The sequence below is a fragment of the Rhinatrema bivittatum genome, chromosome 3, assembly GCF_901001135.1.
Source record: "Rhinatrema bivittatum chromosome 3, aRhiBiv1.1, whole genome shotgun sequence".
NCBI classification, from domain to species: domain Eukaryota; kingdom Metazoa; phylum Chordata; class Amphibia; order Gymnophiona; family Rhinatrematidae; genus Rhinatrema; species Rhinatrema bivittatum.
Genome location: NC_042617.1, coordinates 371,490,033 through 371,511,856, shown reverse-complemented (window position 1 = coordinate 371,511,856; position 21,824 = coordinate 371,490,033). Strand labels below are relative to the sequence as shown.

The window sequence follows — 21,824 nt, the reverse complement described above, 5'->3', positions numbered from 1 at the left end:
TGTATTTTCAAACCTGGCCACTTGGTAGTAGCCAGATCAGCCATCTTAGCACTCGTTTTTTCCAGAACTAGTATTCCCCTACTATTTATTACCAGACTTCTGAGGTAAGGAAGTAGTTAGAGAAAAATAATGCTGAAGGATTCCTCCTATCAGCTTCCACACACTCGAACGCTCGTGATTCAAAGGTTAGTGAGAATACTGGGGGAATTTTTGAAAGGAGTTACAAATGTAAAAGTAGCATATATCATATCTATTTTCAAAAGTCATTTGCACATTTAAAACCTTTAGAAAATTCAATGAAATTACAAAGGAGTTACACACGTAAAAGAAGCAATTTTGAAAAGCCTATTTACACACATAAATACTTTTGAAAATTACCTCAATTGTATGAAAACTGTATTTGCAGGTAATCCTTTGTTGCTCAACAGTTCTGAGAGGCCTGTATGAGCACACTAAACAACTCACTGCATCATGGTCCACTAACAGGCAGCAAATATACTGTAGGTGCTTGAGAGGGACATTTTTTAAATTACAAGCTGAGCATCTTTGGAAACCTGAAGCATTTTTCTGGGCCATGGTTAGAAAAAATGGCTCCTGCTAAAGCCGTGATGATTGGCACTACTGTACACATGTTTCAAACTTGTGCTAATTCAGCCCTTTTTTGTGTCTGTTACTATGCGTCCAATATACGTGCATGAATCTTTCTGTGTAACTGCAGTTAGGCAGAATCTGCATATGACCCAAAGATAGGAAAATTGGTTCTTACCTGCTAATTTTCATTCCTGTAGTATCACGGATCAGCCCAGACTCCTGGGTTTTACCTCCCCTCCAGCAGGCGGAGACAGACCAATTTCTGTGGACTCTGTCGTATACCCTTGAAGTGCCACCTAGAGTCTGTCAGTATTCCACTGTACCCAAGCAGAATGATAATAAAGATTCACACCTTTCTCTTAACAACCTCCCCCCGAAGAGCAGAGGAAATGAGAAACATGGAACTGAAACAAACTATGCCCAATAATTCTGACCCTGAACAGGGGGACATATGTAACTTACAGCAACAAATGATTAGCCACCGGCCGAGCGGACTCTCCCTGGGTGGGACTCTGGGCTGATCCGTGGTACTACAGGAACGAAAATTAGCAGGTAAGAACCAATTTTCCTTTCCCTGTACGTACCCGGATCAGCCCAGACTCCTGGGATGTACCCAAGCTTCCCTAACCAGGGTGGGACTGTGAGAATCCCGCTCGGAGAACACTAGCTCCAAATGCTCCAGGCTCAGGGGCCCGGACATCAAGTCTATAATGTCTCGCGAAAGTATGTGCAGACTTCCAGGTAGCCGCCCTACAAATCTCTCGAGGCACCACCTGTTGGCATTCAGCCCACGAAGTTGACTGCGAGCGCGTAGAATGAGCCTTAAGCCCGACCGGGATTGGCCTGCCCTGTACAAGGTACACCGATACAATAGCCTCCTTTAGCCAACGGGCAATAGTGGCCTTGGAAGCTTTGTGACCCTTTCTAGGTCCATTCCATAAGACGAAGAGATGGTCCGAAAGCCGAAAACTTTTCGTGACCTCCAGGTAACGTAACACCACCTGTTGAACATAAGAACATGCCATACTGGGTCAGACCAAGGGTCCATCAAGGCCAGCATCCTGTTTCCAACAGTGGCCAATCCAGGCCATAAGAACCTGGCAAGTACCCAAAAACTAAGTCTATTCCATGTTACCATTGCTAATGGCAGTGGCTATTCTCTAAGTGAACTTAATAGCAGGTAATGGACTTCTCCTCCAAGAACTTATCCAATCCTTTTTTAAACACCGCTATACTAACTGCACTAACCACATCCTCTGGCAACAAATTCCAGAGTTTAATTATGCGTTGAGTAAAAAAGAACTTTCTCCGATTAGTTTTAAATGTGCCCCATGCTAACTTCATGGAGTGCCCCCTAGTCTTTCTACTCTCCGAAAGAGTAAATAACCGATTCACATCTACCCGTTCTAGACCTCTCATGATTTTAAACACCTCTATCATATCCCCCCTCAACCGTCTCTTCTCCAAGCTGAAAAGTCCTAACCTCTTTAGTCTTTCCTCATAGGGGAGCTGTTCCATTCCCCTTATTTTGGTAGCCCTTCTCTGTACCTTCTCCATCGTAATTATATCTTTTTTGAGATGCGGTGACCAGAATTGTACACAGTATTCAAGGTGCGGTCTCACCATGGAGCGATACAGAGGCATTATGACATTTTCCGTTTAATTCACCATTCCCTTTCTAATAATTCCCAACATTCTGCTTGCTTTTTTGACCGTCACAGCACACTGAACCGACAATTTCAATGTGTTATCCACTATGATGCCTAGATCTCTTTCTTGGGTTGTAGCACCTAATATGGAACCCAACATTGTGTAATTATAGCATGGGTTATTTTTCCCTATATGCATCACCTTGCACTTATCCACATTAAATTTCATTTGCCATTTGGATGCCCAATTTTCCAGTCTCACAAGGTCTTCCTGCAATTTATCACAATCTGCTTGTGATTTAACTACTCTGAACAATTTTGTGTCATCTGCAAATTTGATTATCTCACGCCTCGTGTTTCTTTCCAGATCATTTATAAATATTTTGAAAAGTAAGGGTCCCAATACAGATCCCTGAGGCACTCCACTGTCCACTCCCTTCCACTGAGAAAATTGTCCATTTAAGCCTACTCTCTGTTTCCTGTCTTTTAGCCAGTTTGCAATCCACGAAAGGACATATTTATTTATTTATTTTTAGATTTTTATATACCGGTGTTCCTGTATGAAATACAAATCACATCGGTTGACATTGAAACTGAACATAAATTTTTGCCAATAGGCATTACATAGAACAAGGTTGTGGAACTTGGAAAAGGGTAAACTAGATCAAAATAAACATTGTAATGTAAACAAATTGGCTAACAAATCTCATAGAGCAGTATAAATAAAAACAAAAACATAAAAGCAAAACAGTAGATGTCATGTGAGACCTGCAGCAAGAGAATGGATACAGAGTCAAGTAGATCCTGGAGAATGATATGATGAGGAACTCTTGCTGGTTGTAGGGGAAAAAAGTGCTTATGGTCCTGTAAAGGCTTGTTTAAAGAGCCAGGTTTTAAGTTTCTTTTTGAATGTGGAGTGGCAGATCTCTAGACGGATATCTGGCGGGAGCGCGTTCCATTGAATGGGGCCAGCAGTAGATATGGTACGTTTCTGGAGCGAGGATTTTGTTGAGGGAACATGTAGAGTGCCTTTGTAAGCTCCTCTGATGAGTCTAGCTGAAGAGTGATGACGTAGTTGGGTGCTTAACTGAAGTGGGGATATATTGTGAATTGATTTGTGAATTACTGTGAGCACTTTATAAAAAATCCTTTGCTTAATTGGAAGCCAATGGAGGAGTTTGAGAATGGGGGTGATGTGATCTCTTTTATTCGTATTTGTAAGAATTCTAGCTGCAGAGTTTTGTAACATTTGGAGGGGTTTGAAGGATGAGATTGGGAGGCCAAAGAGAAGCGAATTGCAATAGTCGATTTTTGATAGTATAATGGCTTGAAGAACCAACTGGAAATCATTGAAATGAAGAAGAGGTCACCTATCCCATGACTTTTTACTTTTCCTAGAAGCCTCTCATGAGGAACTTTGTCAAACGCCTTCTGAAAATCCAAGTATACTACATCTACCGGTTCACCTTTATCCACGTGTTTATTAACTCCTTCAAAAAAGTGAAGCAGATTTGTGAGGCAAGACTTGCCTTGGGTAAAGCCATGCTGACTTTGTTCCATTAAACCATGTCTTTCTATATGTTCTGTGATTTGATGTTAGATCACTTTCCGCTATTTTTCCTGGCACTGAAGTCAGGCTAACCGGTCTGTAGTTTCCCGGATCGCCCCTGGAGCCCTTTTTAAATATTGGGGTTACATTAGCTATCCTCCAGTCTTCAGGTACAATGGATGATTTTAATGATAAGTTACAAATTTTTACTAATAGGTCTGAAATTTCATTTTTTTAGTTCCTTCAGAACTCTGGGGTGTATACCATCCGGGCCAGGTGATTTACTACTATTCAGTTTGTCAATCAGGCCTACCACATCTTCTAGGTTCACCATGATTTGATTCAGTCCATCTGAATCATTACCCATGAAAACCTTCTCCATTACGGGTACCTCCCCAACATCCTCTTCAGTAAACACCGAAGCAGACATCTAGCTTCCGCAAGACTCTGGCTTCTGGCGTAGCGTAATCTAGACCCGCAAAGGAAGGAAGCTCCACTGACTGATTTAAATGAAAAGCAGAAACCACCTTCAGGAGAAAGGAGGGAACCGTGAGCAAAGAAACTCCCGCATCCGAAATCCTCAAGAAAGGTTCTCTGCAAGACAACGCCTGAAGCTCTGAAATGCGCCTTGTCGATACAATGGAGACTAGAAACACAATTTTCAAAGTGAGATCATTCAGTGCCGCCTGCTTCAAGGGCTCAAAGGGGGCCATGCAAAGGGTGCGGAGAACCAAATTAAGTATCCAAGAATGGCAGGGACTGCGGAACCGGAGAGCGCAAGTGCTTAACCCCTCTCAGGAACCTAGCCACATCTGGATGCGAAGCCAGCACCACCCCCTGCACTTTACCTCGAAAGCAACCTAAAGCCGCTACCTGAACTCGCAAGAAATTAAAGGTCAGACCCTTGGACAATACCGCCTGCAGAAATACCAGAATCTCCGGGATTGATGCCTTAGAAGGACAAATGCTGCGCTCCAAACACCATGATTCAAACACTTCCCAAACTCTAACATAGGCTCTGGAGGTAGAGGTTTTGCGAGAGTGGAAGAGCGTGGCAATAACCGCAAGTGAGTATCCCCTCATACTCAACCTCTTCCTTTCAAAAGCCATGCCGCTAGACAGAAGCGATAGACCTCTCCGAAAAAGAGGGGTCCCTGACGGAGAAGAGTCTGAGACGGAGGAAACTGCAACAGACCGTTGATTGCTAGAGTCAGAAGATCCGCAAACCATGGACACCGTGGCTATTCCGGAGCCACTAGGATTACCATGCCTGGGTGAACCTCGATTCGGTGCAACACTTTCCCGACCAACAGCCACGGTGGAAAAACATACAACAGAATGTCCCTTGGCTAGGGCAGAACCAGGGCATCTATCCCCTCCGCTCCCGGTTCTCTTCTCCGACTGAAGAAACGAGGAGCCTTGGTATTGCGGTACGTCGCCAAAAGGGCCATGGAGGGCCTGGTCCACGCTGGCACAGGAGACGAAAAGCCTCGTTTGAGAGAGTTCCCACTCTCCGGGATCCAACTGATTTTGACTGAAGAAAAATCGGCCTGCACATTGTTCACCCCAGTTATGTGAGAGGCCACAATCTTGTAAAGGTGCTGTTCCGCCCAGGCGATCAACAGCCAAGCTTCCGTTGCCACCGAACGGCTCCTGGTTCCTCCTTGACGATTGATGTAAGCTACCGCCGTGGCATTGTCGGACACTATCCTCACTGACCACCCGTCCACTAGTGGGAGAAGGGCCTATAACGCCAATCGAAATGCCCTCATCTCCAAACGATTGATCGACCAGGAAGATTCCGTCTGTGTCCATTGTCCCTGCACCGCCGATCCCCAGCACACTGCCCCCCATCCGGAGAGGCTGGAGTCAGTAGTGACTACTATCCAGGTGGGGATTTCCAAGTCCATCCCCCTGATGCAAGTGGTCCGAACACAGCCACCAAAGTAAACTGGAACACGCAGAGTCTGTCAGCGGTAAGCGAAGTTGGAACTGCTGGGAAGAGGACTCCAGCGGGAGAGCAATGCAGACTGAAGAGGATGCATATGAGCAAAAGCCCACGTAACCAACTCGAGAGTGGAAGCCATCGACCCCACAACCTGCAAGTAATTCCAGGCCCTGGGCCATAGCATTGATCTGCATAAATCCACCTGGGTAACTAACTTAGAATGCCTGACTTCTGTAAGAAAAACCTTGCCCAAGACCATATCGAACCTGGCCCCCAGAAACTCCAAGGACTGGGAAGGAATCAGATGGCTCTTATCAGGATTGACCACCCAACCCAAGGAGGTCAATCTCTGAAGAACCCAATGAGCTGCGTCCTTGCACAAGGCCTCTGCCTTCGCACGTAGGGGTGAATCAGAATGCCCTCGCGCCGCAAGGCCGCTGCTACTGCCACCATCACCTTGGTAAAAACCCTGGGTGCTGGTTGCCAGACCGAACGGGAGAGCACAAAATTGGAAGTGTTGTCAGAGGATCGCGAATCGTAGGTATTTCTGGTGATCAGGATGGATGGGAATGTGCAGATAAACCTCCATCAGGTCCAATGATGCCAGAAACTCCCCCTTGTGTAAGGATGCTATCATGGAGCGCCAGAGTTTTCATCCAAAAACGAGGCACTTTCAGCTTCCGGTTGACCTGCTTCAAATTGAGAATGGGGTGAAAAGTTCCTTCCTTTTTCAGCACAATGAAATAGATGGAGTAACGCCCCCGTCTGAGTTCTCCAGCGGGAACCGGAACTATGGCGCCGAGATCCTGCAAGCACTGTAGGGTGTCTAGTATCGCTTACCTCTTTTGCCGGTTCGCACAAGGGGAGACCATGAAGCAGCCGTGGGTGGGCCATGCAAAATCTAAAGCGTAGCCATGTTCAATTATACTTAGGACCCACTGATCCGACGTTACTGTGGTCCACTCCTCCAGGAATAAGGACAGTCTGCCCCCAATTTTCAGAGCCGAAGAGTGAACCAGCCTCACTTCATTGTGACTGGGTCCACGTGTTTGGACGGCTTTGTCCCTGACTAAACGAGGAACCAGTAGAGCGGGAGGAGCGAAAACGTACATTCCCCCGAAACTGCACTCTCTGAGGGAAAGAGCCTCTTGTTCTAGGCCTGTCCTCCAGCAGCTTGTGGACTTTGTTCTCCCCCAGTGACTTGATCATATCTTCCAATGGCTGCCCAAAGAGCAATCTGCCTTTGAAGGGCAGGGAACTCAAATGCACTTTGGAGGATACGTCCGCCGACCAGATCCGCAACCATAGGAGTCGATGTGTGGAGACGGCCGAGACCATCATCCTCCCAGAGGTCCGCAAAAGATCATACAGCACGTCCGCACTGTAAGCCACCACAGCCTCCAACCATCCAGCCTGTACTGACTGGGCCTCAGTAAGCTCCACGGAAGCCTGTAAATCCTGGATCCAATGGAGACAAGCCCACTGTGCAAAGCTGCTGTAGAGATTGCTGCCCGGACACCGAGAGCTGATACCTCAAAAATATTTTTGAGATGTACCTCCAACTTGCGGTCCTGCAAGTCCTTCAAGGCTGTGGCTCCCGTCACCGGGACAGTCGACTTCTTCGTCACCACTGAGACAGCAGTGTCCTCGAGAAGATCCAGCGTGTCCTCTGGGAGCAGATACAGCTTATCCATGGCCCTACTGACCTTCAATCACAGGTCAGAAGTGTCCCACTCCTTAAATAATAGGTCAGATACAGACAAGTGGAATGGGAAAGACCGCATTGGACTCGAAGTCCCAGCAGCACCGGATCCATAGCAGCCCCAAATCTTGAATCCTCCTAAGGGATGTCAATTCCCAGTTCCTCCAGGATGAATGGGATAAGGGGACCCAACTCGTCCTTCCAAAATAGGCGAACCACCTTGGGGTCCTCCCCCTCCACCGGAGGGGAGCCCTTGTGCTTAGACGGTGGAGCCTTGGAATCCGGACCCCCCTCCGGACCCTGATCATGAGCTGGTCGCGGAGACTCCCCCTGATCTGAAAGATCCAAAGATGTGCTGTCCCTCGGACAGACCATGGATCGAAGAGGATACTTTTCCTTAGATGCCCCACCAGACTTCGGTGCCCAGACCCACTTTCGGGCCAGAAAGGATCCTCCCCCTGACCCTGCCGATGCGGGTACCTTGCAAGCCGCCTTGTGCCCCTGCAGCTTACCAGTTCTGCGAGCCTTGAAAGCTTTGTGCATTAGAAGCACAAAATCTGAGGTGAACGACGAAGACGACCCATTGGAGTCTTCTCCCTCATCGCCCTCTGCTGAATCCTCCGCAGCCCCAGCCAAACCGGCTCCTCCCGGTGCACATGGCCGCAGAGACAACAGGGGAGGCAGAAGCCCTTCCCCCACAGCAATGCTGTCCTCTCCTCTCACAGTTCTTAAAATGGCCTCTGTTCGCGCGCTAAACAGGAACGGGTCCGGGCCTGCTGAGACAAAATTGGAACGCCATCTCCCCGACGCGATCGGGAGGCACTGCCCTTCAAATTCGCTGGGGCAGCGACCCCCAAGGAACCCTCTCCCCCCGACAAGCACGCAATGCAGATGCCGGCCTGGGAAAGCCGCGGGCATGCACTGCCGCACGCAGCACAGGTCGCACCACGCGGCATGAGCAGCAGCCTAAATTTAGCCCGGCTAGAGAGAGACGCGAAAACAAAGGCCTACCCAAATGGGAGCTGTCCGCAGTCTGAAGCCAATCGCACAGTACAACACCCCTGGAGAGAAAGCAAGGCCGGCAGAACAGGAGAATTTAAAGGCACAGTACTTTAAATAAATTCTTTGAAAACTGTGCAGGGGCTAACTGAAGGTGGGAGCCAGAGACCCCCAGGACCACCTTCAGCGGGCAGTTACAGGGTCCTCAACCCTCTGCTCCTCAGCCTCAAATAACAGGGGGGATGGCCCCACCAGGACCTGACAACCCCCTGGGAGGCTAATGGGGAAAGTAGCCTAACGCTCACAACCTGACCCCTGACTAACCATCAGGACTACCACAATATGAAAACCAAACCGAATCCTGACAAAAACCAACAAATTCTAACAAAAAATACCAGATGCCAGGGAAGCACCTCTTCCACCTGCTGGAGACAGAAGAATACTGACAGACTCTAGGTGGCACCTCAGGGGTATACGACAGAGTCCACAAAAATTGGTCTGTCTCCGCCTGCTGGAGGGGAGGTAAAACCCAGGAGTCTGGGCTGATCCGGGTATGTACAGGGAAACTCTCTTTAGAGATTCAAGGAAATGGATTCCCTGTGTGGCCAAGATAGCCACTTGGCAGTGAGTGTACCAGGAATACTTTTAATTAAACTGGATGGTCCAAAAGCCTAAAAAGAATTTAAAAAGTTTTGAAATGTGTGTGTTAAAAGGATGAGGATTGTGGCAAGATCTGTAGTAATATATATGATTCTTGTACTTTTTGTGATTTTAGCCCCTTTCCGTAGGACTGCATCCCAGATACTTTTACATATGTGCTTCTCTCCCCAGGTCTTCCCTAGACAATCATACCCACTAACAGTTCACCTATTGATATTTCAATTTCCCAAGGCAAATTCTACATGCTGTCCAACCATTAATGATCCAGGCTTAAGATAAGTAAATGTGATTTGTTTTATTATATATATATATTTTTTTTTTTAAATAATTCTATTATGCGTAAATGGAAAATAGCCAGGGTTGAAGCTTTGATTGAAGCTTGTGAGCAGTAATGCCAAACTTGTGCTAATTCAACCCCTTTTTGTGACTTTAAAAAAAAAATGAGAAAGATAAAAGGAAAATAAAAGTTATGAAAAAAAAAGAAAGAGTGAAGCAAGGAGCTGCAGCTGATCCATTCTGTGGATGAAAAAAATGACTGAGTGGGCTTAACTGAGAGCACAAAGAAAGAGCAAGATCTGTGGGTAATTGTATTTTATAACAAGGGAGGCGATATTGCCCTTGTATAGGTCTCTGGTGAGAGCTCACTTGGAATACTGTGTACATTCTAGAGATCGCACCTTCAAAAGGATATAAACAGGATGGAGTCAGTCCAGAGGGTGGCTACTAAGACTGTCAGTGTCTTCATTCTAACGCATATGGGGATAGCCTTAAAGATCTAAACATGTACACCTTGGAGGCAAGATGAGACAGGAGAGATATAGGATGGAGACATTCGAATATCTCAAAGGTTTCCATGCACAGGTAAGCTTCTTTCAATGAAAAGGAGACTCTAGAACGAGGGGGTCATGCAATGAGACTGAAAGTGGGTACTCAGGAATGACCTTAGGAAATATTTTACAGAGAGAGTGGTGAATGCCTGGAACAGCTTCCCAGTGGAGGTGGTGGAGACTAAAATCAGTATTAGAACTCAAAAAAGCATGGGACAAATACAGGGGATCTCTAAGGAAGTGATGGGAATTATAATGGTAAATTAATTGGATGGATGGGCAAACTAGATGGGCCAGACAGTCTTTCTCTGCCATCACGTTTCTATGTTCCGCATGCTTGACTGTAGTGAGAGTTTCCGCTAACATGTAGCTTCTGAATAGAACTCTGAATTGAATATTGTCTCTTTATGGACGATATAGTTTTTTTTATCCCTGTGGCGTCCACTGTTTCGCATGGGTTCCCCAAAGCAGCTATATGCATCTTAGCAGTCATCATTGCTTTATAGCTAACAGAATAATGTTAAATATTTAAAAAATGGAGTTGATCATTCTATCTAGATCAACTAGAAATAATATTCATCTAATATTCCTTTTTTATTATCATTTGGCAATTAGAAGATCCCAATCTCCAAACATGTTTGTAATTTGGGTGTCATATTTGAATTTTCCCTGAATTCTCAACCTCAGGTAAAAGCTACTGTAAAAAAAAAAAAATGCCTTTTAGAAATGATGCCACTACAGAGGTTAAAACTTTCCTAAATGATTATTTCCATTCTGTATTCCAGGCAATGATTCTTACTGGCATAGACTACTGTATTGCTGTATACATTAGACTACCAGCTTCCACCATGTCAGTTTTGCAGACACCCAGCACAATGATGATAATATTTCACTGCACAGTTAGACACAAGGCTTTGTATGATAATAGTCCTTTCTGTATTGTGTCCATTTTAAAGATCTATGCCCCAACATGTACATTAAGGTCTGCTGCAATTAACCTTCTTGAGGATCCTTCTCTTCACTCCCTTCATTTCTGTCAGATACGGGAGCAGCTTTTATGGTAGCAGGCTTGCCAATATGGAATGTCTTAGCGTTTAATTTAAGGGAACAGTGAAAACATTCAAAACAAAATCTAAAGGCATTTTTTTTCACTCAAGCCTTTGGTGCTTTATGAATATCAACCATGTTAGCTATTATTTACATTCATTTTTAATGTGTAAAAAGGTAGGGTACACCTGGTTACTGCATTAGATTAATATGTCAGACTCAGCAAAGAACCTGTTTTGCTGTTTTATCTAATTTTTTTTTTCATATGTTATAAGAACATAAGATGTGCCTTACTGAGTCAGACCTAAGGTCAATCAATCCTAGTATCTTGTCTCCAACAGTGGCCAATCCAGGTCACAAGTACCTGGCAAGATTCCAAAAGGTAGATAGATCCCATGTTACTAACGTGCAGTGATAAATAGTGGCTTTCCCCGATTCTATCTGGTTAATAACAGTTTATGGACTTCTCCAGCAACTTCTACAAACCTTTTTTAAACCCAACTACGCTAACGTCTTTCACCATATCCTCCAGCAAAAAACTTCAGGGTTTAAATTATGCATGAAGTAAAATATATTTTCTCCTATTTGTCTTAAATGTCTCCTAGTCTTTGTACTTCTTGAAAGAGTAAACAACTGATTCACATTCACCTGTTCCAATCCACTCATTATTTTATAGACTTCTATCATATCTCCCCTCAGCCATCTCTTCTCCAAACTGAACAGCCCTAACCTCTTCAGCCTTTCTTCATAGGGGTCTCATTACACCCCCTTTATCATTTTGGTCTCCTTTCTCTGTATCTTTTCTAATTTTGCTATATCTTTTGAGATGTGGTGACCAAAACTGAACACAATATTCAAGCTATGCTCACACCATGAGCGATACAGAGGCATTCCGATATTCTCCGCTTTATTCTCCATTCCTTTTCTAATAATTCCTAGCATTCTATTTGCTTTCTTAGCCACCGCACACTAAGCACAGGATGTCAACGTATTATCCACAGTGATTCCTAGATCCTTTTCCTGGATGGTGACTCCCAATGTGGAACCTTGAATTGGCAATGTGTAGCTATAATTTGGGTTTCTTACATGCATTATTTTGCAATTGTACACATTAAATATGGACGTGCAAAGTGTGTGTATCTTAATTGTAGGAGTGTTATCAATAACCAGCTCAGGATGACAGATGTGTGGGTAACAACTATTTTAAAGAAATAAATAAATGGCAGTACAACTTATTCATTTTCCCAGTAAAGGGAAGGGGAAGAATTGGTGTTTTATGGCCCAGTGTAATATGTGCAGTGCTGCCTTTTCCTAGATAAAAGCTGTTGCTGCTTGAGTCTTGGTAGTTAGTGCTGTTTTGGTATGCTATAGAGATTCTGAGTGACTTTGTGATAGTGTTTTGTCTTACTCCACAATGTATCTGGTAAAAGGAAATTATGTACCTATTACTGAGGTGACACCAAAATTTTAATATTTATTTCTATACTGTGAGTTGTAAGGGGGAAACCTCCCATTTCTGATCTCCACCTATTGTTGAGGGAGTTCCTTTGGATACACAGTATGTTACAGCAGCAGTTCTCAACATCAGTAACACGACACATCAAAGTATCGCAATACAAGGGCAGGTATGTCACCATCCAGCATACTCCCCAGTCCCCTGCTGAACTGTTTGCTCTTCCTCCTCCTCCCCAGTGAGACACAGAGAACCTTTCCTCCACCTGGGCTTGAAAATGGTGACTAAAGCAGAACGTGTCAGTAAAGTTGGTGAAAGCAAAGGTTGGTAGCAGTGATGGCTGCCCAGAGAAGTGTGTGCAATGGGCCCATATGTGCAAGAAAGAAAAAACATGCAGCTGTCAGAAGTAGGAGCAGCATCAGTCCTAGGCCTGATTAATCAGCAGAAGGAGCAGTGTGGCCCAAAGCAAGAAGAGGAGCAGCCGGTGGTTAGGAGCAGAAGACAGTGCAGTGTCATCCCCCATGGCAGATGGGACTTTTCCTCTTTCCTGGGGCCGCAGGGGCTGGAAGAGGAGGCAGCTGCTACTGCTATATGTGCTTGGGGGAGATGGAAAAGTGAGAAAAAGTGTGAATGAACACGTGTGTGGGTGTGTGTGTATGTATGTCACTGAGTGCATGTGGAATAATGTGAGAGTGCGCATGAAACAAGAGAAAGTACGTGTGTAAGAAAGAGCATGTGTGGCGACTGAATACGTCAGAGCATGCATGAGTATGAGCACGCAAGATCGCAGACGTATGTGATTGAGCACGAGCATACATATGACAGCACATGTGATTGAACAATGAGCACGCATGCGTGCGACTGAACGTTTGTGTAAGATAATTTGTGTGAGCATGTATGTGTAAATGAGAGCACGTAAGTAAGCAAGAGTGCATATGTGAGTGAAAGAGAAGGAAGTTTGCAAGCAAAATCCCTCCACCTGCTAATTCATGACAATTTCCAGGCACCTGGAAATCAAAAATTCCCAGCTTTGGAGAACAGAGAATTTTCTTTTATCCTTAGTTTGTTAGATGTTTGTGTCTGCTGTTCTGAAATTTAATAGCGTCTAGAAATGTTTTTGTTTTTATCAGCTGTTTTGAAATATTTTTTTTTTACTATTATTGATTTTATATTTCTTGATTTTTTTTTAGGAATGGTGATGATTTTTTTTCACTGTATACAAAGTCTGGCATTTGGTTTCCAGGTCAATTTTTTACAGTATGTTTCTATTTATAGATTTTGGTCTCTATTCTGTATTAGGTGGGGGTCTGTCTATGTGCTGCATGTGTGATCAAGGTAAAGTATTCTGCTAAAGAATTCTTTCGGGATCTATAGCAGCCTGGCTTGTTCTCTTTTTCTAATAAGAGGTGTATTGGTGAATATTGCTTGCTGCAATATTTATTTGCATTGTTGCCTTTTCATAGGATTGTTATTGTTTACTCTGTTGTACTTCAAAAGCAGATTACTTTCAGGTGCAATAGTTTTTCTCTGTCCCCAAAGAAAATGGAGTGATTTGCCCAAGGTCACAAGGAGTAGCAGGGGGATTTGAACCCTAGTCTCCCTGGTTAAAAGTCAACTGCTGTAACCACTAGGCTACTCCTCCACAGCTTTCTGAGGCCCAAGCCTTTTTTTGCAAAATGTTCTGAGCAAGAATCTCCTGATCCTTTGCATATAACAGCTCGTACAAAATGTATGTAACTTCTATTCAGAGAGAGCATTTTTATCTTTCCCTTGTATCTTAAACAATTAAAGTAATATTTAGACTTTGTTTTTAGTTCAGCGCTGGATTGTAGCTAGCAGTGTCACACATGTGAGCACTGTCCATCAAGCTATCAAGACAGAAAAAAGGTTGGCAGGATTTATATTGGGGTGGGCAGGACAGAGAGCAGCAGCAACAACAGCACGGGGGAAGGCTGGCGAGGAAAAGCCCTGCATTTATCACTGGTGGTGTGCGAGTGTTCGTGTGAGAGAAAGAAAGAGGATTAGATAGAGGACTGAGTAGAGTTCGCACCAGGGGACGAAGTGGGAGGCAGGAAAGAGAGAGAACCCATAACAGACTATGAGCAGTGACAACGAAAACGGTTGGGGGGGGGGGGGGGGGGGGGGGGGGGGGGGGGGGGGGGGGGTGCTAATTTAAGTTTCTGCACAGGGCGCTACAGCCTGCCCTCCTGGCAGGTTCATTACGAAGGCAACCTCAGCCCATAGTCTCCAAAGATAAATAGTGACACATCATCAGACACTCCTCCACCTCGCACTGCAGCATCCCCAGAGCCGGAGTGACATCGGGCGGCACAAATCACCACAACTTAGCGCGGCACGCGCACGCCATAATCAGAAGAAGTGGGGTGCGGGGGTTTTTAGACTAGAGAATCCTGGTGACCAGGATAATGGAAACGCTCGGGAGATTGCATCAGTATTCTCGGTGCAGGCAGTAACACACCTCCCTGGCCTGGATTACTACAGATATCGGTGCCCGGAGCTCCTGCCTCTTTCCTTATCTGTCCATGACTGCTCCCCCACCTGGGGCGGGCGCCTACCAAATCCCCTTACTCCCGCACTCAGAAGGCGGTTTCCAGGTGCCCATTCTCGCTGCAGCTGGTCCGCCCACTGTGGGGGCCCGGCTCGCGCTCTCGCCTCCTCTACAGCTGGGGTTCCGTGGCCCTAGCTCGAGCTCAGTCTGCCTGGCGCTCGCGCCGCAGCCACGGACTTACTCACCAGTCGCTAGATGAAAATGCCGGCGAGTTTCCCGTGCAGTCTGCGGAGCGTGAGCTTGGAGTTCATTCTCAGTGATCGCTTGAGTTCGGCGTTTTCTCTGCCAGTACTGAACTCATTCCCCTTAAAAACCCGAGAACTAGGCAGCTGTAGCTGACGATTACCCTACTTAAACCTAATCGTTTTTGGAAGGCGAGAGGCTTTTTTTTTTTTTTTTTTGCGACATCCATACAACAGCAGCGATGATTGGTGGAAAGGTTGTCTATCCCGTCCTCTTATTGGATGGGTTGTCTGACAGTTCTTACTTCACAGGAAGGCCAGTTTAAAGATCCATTTGAATGAGTGCCCAGGAAAAAAGAGCAGCATTTTAGATAATTTGCTGCTGCCGGCCCTCCCTTCAGAGTATTGTAACCCAGGGGTTAAAAGTAGACTAGTATTTATATTTATAACAAGCATCTGACCTTTGGTAGTGAAGACATTTTTTTTGCGGTCTTTGGAGCTGTAGCTTTAGTATCAACTCCTTGTTTTGGCCCTGGTGTTGATGTGTAAAAATCTTGCATCTCCAGTTCTACAAACAAATACTGTGTGCTCAAAGAAACACCCCTAATAACAGGCGCATAGCATAATTAGGATGCCTCATCTTACTACTCATCATACAAAAAAAAAAAAAAAAGAATAGTCAAATTCTGGTGTCATTTCATTAATAGCAACACAAACTCCCTCCAATACCAGGTACTTTGAAGTACCGCAAAAAAAAAAACACAGTCAACACATATGAAGTAAACCTGCTGAAGCAAAACAGCTATAACCTGGCCTTTAAAAAGTCAGCAATGCAAATATTGGAACATACCCCTAGAACACCAATACACCTTCTATTGGGAGGTGTAGCTTGGAAAACAGAACAAGTTGGACTGCTACAGACCCTTACATAGAAACTATACACTAGAATATCTCACCTCAGTCACACATTCTAATCACACTTAGGGGTCTATTTTCAAAGGAGTGCGCTCCCATCCATGTGTGCGTAGTTCCCAGCGCACACATGGATGGGAGTTATAAAATACGATATCTGCGCACACATGCGCAGTGGATTTTAACATCAGACAAGCCCAATTGCGTCGCCATGCATGGGTTTTTAAAATTCCCCCCCCCCCCCCCTCGCGCACGGATGTTAAATTACGGAGCAGACTGGGAGGGAACTTTCCTCCTTCCTATCTCTTCCCGCTTTTGTTCTTAAACTAGTTCTTAACTGATTTATATTATGTTGATTGTTCTTAAATTGTTCTTAAATGATTTATATTTTTTTCCCACCTTAATTTCATATTGTCTGTAAAGCCTGTTGCTGATTTATTGTTTTACTGTAAACCGAGGTGATGTTTCTTACGTGCCGCGGTATATAAAAAAAAAAATCACTAAATAAATAAATAAATAAATACCCTCTACCAAACCCTTAAATTTTATTTTTTTTTTTACCTTGCTGCTCCTCTGGAGCAGCAGTAAATTCCATGCGCCGGTCAGCTGAGCACACGCTTCCCCAGGACAGTGTTGAAAGGCGCTGTCCCAGACTGCCCCCCTGTCCCGTCCCTCCCTGCCCATACCCCGTCCCTGGCCCGCCCCTTCTGAGAGGCCTGGCACGTGTGCGCTTATCATGGTTAACCGCATGGCTGGACCCTTTAGAAAATGCGCAAGGCACACACAGGGCCCAGCCACGCATGTAACCGCCGATATTTGTGCGTGCGCGCCTTTGAACATTTACTTGATAGATTTTTGCCAAATACAGAATAAATGACCACAAACAAGAACTAGGAATATGCAGACAAAAACTGAACTGTAAACTCCAAGAATTCAGACTGTATTTTTTGCAACAGTGATAAAACTGAAACAGAAATGCATTTCCTTCTGTACTGTGAAAAATACAAAGATATTAGAGATGCTCATTTCCCAAAGCTGCCAGAGAAAATCAAAGATTTTCCACAAAAAAAAGGCAGGGAAAAAATAAAACCTGTCTAACCCTGAGGGAACAGGAGGAAATAGCAGCAAAATATATGGGATCCTGCCACCAGGCCAAAAATGAAATCTAACCAGGTACAATATAGGTCATGTCCTTGTTATTGTCCTTTCCATAGCAGTAAGGTAAAATGACAGGCTATCACAATTTTTAAAATATATTGCTTTTTATTTTAGCTACTATATGTATTAGTATGACAATAAAGTAAAACTTGTAATGCCAATGAACTTATCTGAATCTGAGTTGTCAGAGGCAGGAAAGCATTCTGAAAGCTCCCAATGCCTCAGTCGGTGTCAGCTGCTGTACTGGTAGAGGGAGCAGGCAGAGTGGGGCAGCAGTGACTGCAGCAATTGGCAGTGGTCTGGGTCAGGAACTCAGAAGAAAAATCAAGACTGAGAGTGACAGCAGGCTGTACAAGCTGACAGGCTTGAGGGAAAAAATAAGGAATACGAAGTGAGGAGTAAAAGTGCCTGGAATAAAAAAAAACAGGAAAGCAAAATTTCTGTGAAAAACAGCAGATTGTGTGAGGAAGCAGCTACTTAAAAGTGTGTGTGTGACTGTGGGACTCAGTGAATTACATTGTGAGAGAAATTAAGAATGAAAGGCCATCTCAAAAGAGGAATAACAGAGAGAGAGAGAGAGATCATTAAAGGAAAGTGTTCATGTGAGCAAGCAGCTGAGACAAAAATGTAAAACTCTTATCATAATACTGCTGTATTGCTCCATGGTGAGATCGCATCTAGAGTTCTACATGCAATTATGGTCACTGCATCTCAAATAAGATATAGTTTCACTGGAAAAGGTACAGAAAAGGGTGACCAAAATGATAAAGGGGATAGAATAGCTCTCCTATAAGGAATGTTAAAGAGGTTAGGGCTGTTTAACTTGGAGAAAAGATGGGTGCAGGGGGAGGGGATATGATAGAGGCCTATAAAATCATGAGTGGAATAGAATGGATAAATATAAATCGGTTATTTACTCTTTTATAAAATACAAAGACTAGAAAAAGTCCATAAATTTAGTAAGTAGCACATTTAAAACAAATCAAAGAAAATTCTTTTTCACTCAATGCAGGATTAAGTTCTGGAATTCATAGCCGGAGGATGTGGAAAAGGCAGTTAGCATAGCTGGGTTTAAAAAGGTTTTGGACAAGTTCCCCAGTTAGAATTGGGGAAAGCCACTATTTATCACTGTGTGTTAGTAACATGGTATCTATCTACTATTTGGAATCTTGCCAGGTACTTGTCACCTGGATCGGCCACTGTTGGAAACAGGATACTGGGCTTATTGGACCCTCGGTCTGACCCAGTAGGGCAAGCCTTATGTCCTTAACTCAGGGAAAATTTTAAGACCATCCGCCTTAGCAGAATGATTGAACCAGCAGAGATTGGAGACAAAAAAAAAAGGGTTCTGTTCAGAACTAAGACATCTCTGCAGCAGCCAAAGTACTTTCATCCTCTTGGCTCACATGAACTCTATGATAGTAAGCTTTGTGCGAGAGTGACTATTAAAAAATTGAATGCACTGTAAAAAAAAAAAAAGTAAGCTGCTGAGGATTTAAAATAAAGTAAATCTGCTGCCCTATGTAGGGAAAATTAGGGAAAAGACAAGGGATGCTTTACATTACTTTCATTTGGGTATAAACACCCTTTTGCATCAATCTATCTCGCACACCGTCACATGTGTAGCCAGATGGTAAGGCTACTGGGGTTTCCGCTTTTAAAGATGGCATGGAGATAGTTTGCACACCAGAAAATAAATAAAAAAAGAAAAATGATTTCAGAGGTACTTTTATAATTAAATTAAAGAATTTTATTTTGCTGGCAGATGGATCATTTTCTAGGTTCATCACTTCTAGAAACAAGTGTAATTATTGAACAAACCTTATGTCAATAATTTCAATGAGAAATCATTTACTTCTGGTAGACAAAAAAAATTTCCTATATGTGACTCTCACTCTAATTCTTAACACAGTTTGGAATAGAGAACGGTTCCTGTACAAGGATTACTTCTTACTATCAGACAAGTATTTTCTCAGTTAGTTACCTGTTAAGGAGAACAAATGGTGAATTTCAGTTTTAATTTAATAAATCTGATTCTTTGTGTTAACTTGTTATTTCAGGCTCTTCAGGCAATTCTGGAATTCTCCAGGTAAGAATTAACAACTTTTATCTTTAACCTGTTTCAACTCTATGACTTTGACCTCTTATATGTCCATGAGTGTTGCACTAGTTCAATTTACCACAACTGTATCACAGTTCGTTGGTGCGCACTTATCTTTGATTGCTGGGTAATAATTTTTTAGAGCACTGCTTGTGAACGCTGGGTAGAGACTGAGTGCTGACCCAGGAATGATGAGAAGCTTTGGTGGCTTGTGAGGATTAGCTCACGCTGCTTGATGGTGCTGACTGGACCTGATCTACCACTCTTGACCACGAAGTCTCAGGATACAGCGGTTCCCCTACTACGCTATCTCAAACCAAATCAATAATAAAGACTGACTGTCTCACACCACCAATTTTCCACAGTCTACAATGTTGCTGGTGTATGCGTCTAAATGAGACTGGAGTTCTTGCTTGCTAATAGAAATAAATTATTATTTCAACCCTGTCTAAGGATGCTGGCTCGCAGAGAATTCACAAAGTAAAGAAAATATTTAATCAGTCTCTCTCTCTCACATTCTACATTTAGTTGCCAATAAAGACAGGAACAAGTTGTAGGACCTCTATATTCCAAGTTATTTCATAATTTTTTTCTCTAAGGAAACAACACAGAGGTACCTTTATTTACAGGTCCTGTGATTAAACACTGTAGCACCTTTATTTACAGGTGGAGTGTACACAATCTGAAGTCTGTAGGATGTAATGACAAATTTTTCTTTCTGAAGTAGTATGTACTTCAGCTAAATCAGCTCAGAATCAGACCATCAGTCATCCACGTTTCTCACATCAACTTATCTATCAAAGCTGGCAAAAAAAAAAAAACACTGCAGACCAGCTATAGAAAGTTAGCCTCAATATTAACAAATTCCTTACCTCAGAAAGGACTAGAATTTCAATAAGTACCACTTTCACACACAGCTAGTGTTTCTTAGGGTACTTGGGTGCTTTTCCACTTAGTTTAGGTTTCTGTGACAGGAACCTGCCACTGGGTCTCTCCCTTGCAGTCTCTAGCACAGCCCTATCTGCAGTTCCTAACACAACCCTGCCTCAGATTTTCAGCACAGCTCTCTGCCTCTGTCTCCACGAGATTTCTGAAAAAAATCCTCAGAAGAGATCCTTACTCCTCTGAAATCTTTTCAAGAAATAGTTCTCATCTTCTTAAAAAAAAAAAAAAAAAGAAACCCTTCTTATCCACCAAAAAATCATTTAAAACTTCACTAAGGAGCACAGCTTTCAAAAGAATTTTTAGTATGTTTAAACGTTCTTTTAAGGCAAATTACTTCTCAAATCTTTCTGTGCTTTGCCTCAATTTGGTGTTTTTATGCAGATCTGCAGATCACCCAGCTGCTTTGTGTAGAGCAGCTGGCACAGAACTGTTCAATGTTGCACAGTGTCACATATCAGTAGCCAAATGTTTAAGAAAGTTTCCCCATATAAATAAAATATTATCAGGTATTTAAACAATTCCCATGCCAGATGTCTTCATAAGAAAAATAAGAAATTGTGAAAGACAAATTTCTAATTCATTTAAAATGTATTATTTCCAAAGTAACCATTAAATAAGAAACATTTAAAGATATTTCAACAACAATATTCAGTTACTCACATTTAAAGTAAGACAATTTAAATCTTCAAGTAAAAAAAATTACTTCTTTTCTCAGATAAGCAAGAAAATTAATTCCACACATTAAGGAATAAATATTTCCATAAACCATAAACCACAAATCACAAATTCTTTCACATAATTGTGTATATTGACTAGGACTGACTCTTGACTTGACTTACTAATTTCAAATGTACTAAAACATATACACAACATACCATGAAATATCATTCAAACAAATATAAATTATCAATAGACAGGTAAATAGCTGTATAACCCTATATCTTTCTATCCTTATATCTCAAATGGAATAAAGATATATCTCTTAAAAGACTGTTGTAATAAAACTATTGGGTCATTCATTATTCTGCGATGGGCTGTTATCACGTGCGTTAGGGCCTTATTGCACGTGATAAAGCCCTACCACACGCGCTAACGTCCTCATCACAGTGATACCATGCTAATTAGGAGAAGAGGAGGAGCTTGGGTGGGGTTATGGCCCTCCAGCGCTGCCGGCAAAAATATTTTCCACATCATTGCTGGCAGCACCACAGGAAATAACAGCACCTTTTCCTGTGGCACTATGGGGGCGATAGAGTGCGCTGCGGCTGCACCATGGTGGGCAAAACCGCACCGCTGCAATGCAGCCGGCTGGCCACTATCGCCCCCCCCCCCCCCCGCACCTTTTTTTTCACGACTCATCATTCTGCTACAAATATAGCAGAATGATGAATCTAGGGGTTAGTTTGATACCAAACTTAAACTAAGTTTGCATGAGTTGAATGACCCATGTGACAATGTGTAATAGACTTAGGGGTAGATTTTATAAGGTGTACACGGTTCCCGGTGCTCACACATGGATGTGCGATGGCCGC

At 43.5% G+C, this 21,824-nt stretch overlaps 1 protein-coding gene across 2 annotated transcripts in view; it reads right to left on the bottom strand.

The window, feature by feature from the left end:
- The window catches only part of IBTK (inhibitor of Bruton tyrosine kinase), a 263,811-nt gene extending 248,431 nt beyond the window's left edge, over positions 1-15,380 (bottom strand). For both annotated transcript variants that reach the window (XM_029595548.1, XM_029595549.1), the window contains exon 1: positions 15,180-15,380. The gene's annotated coding sequence lies outside the window, so the exon portion shown is untranslated. The remainder of the gene's footprint in view (positions 1-15,179) is intronic.
- Positions 15,381-21,824: the final 6,444 nt, after the last annotated feature.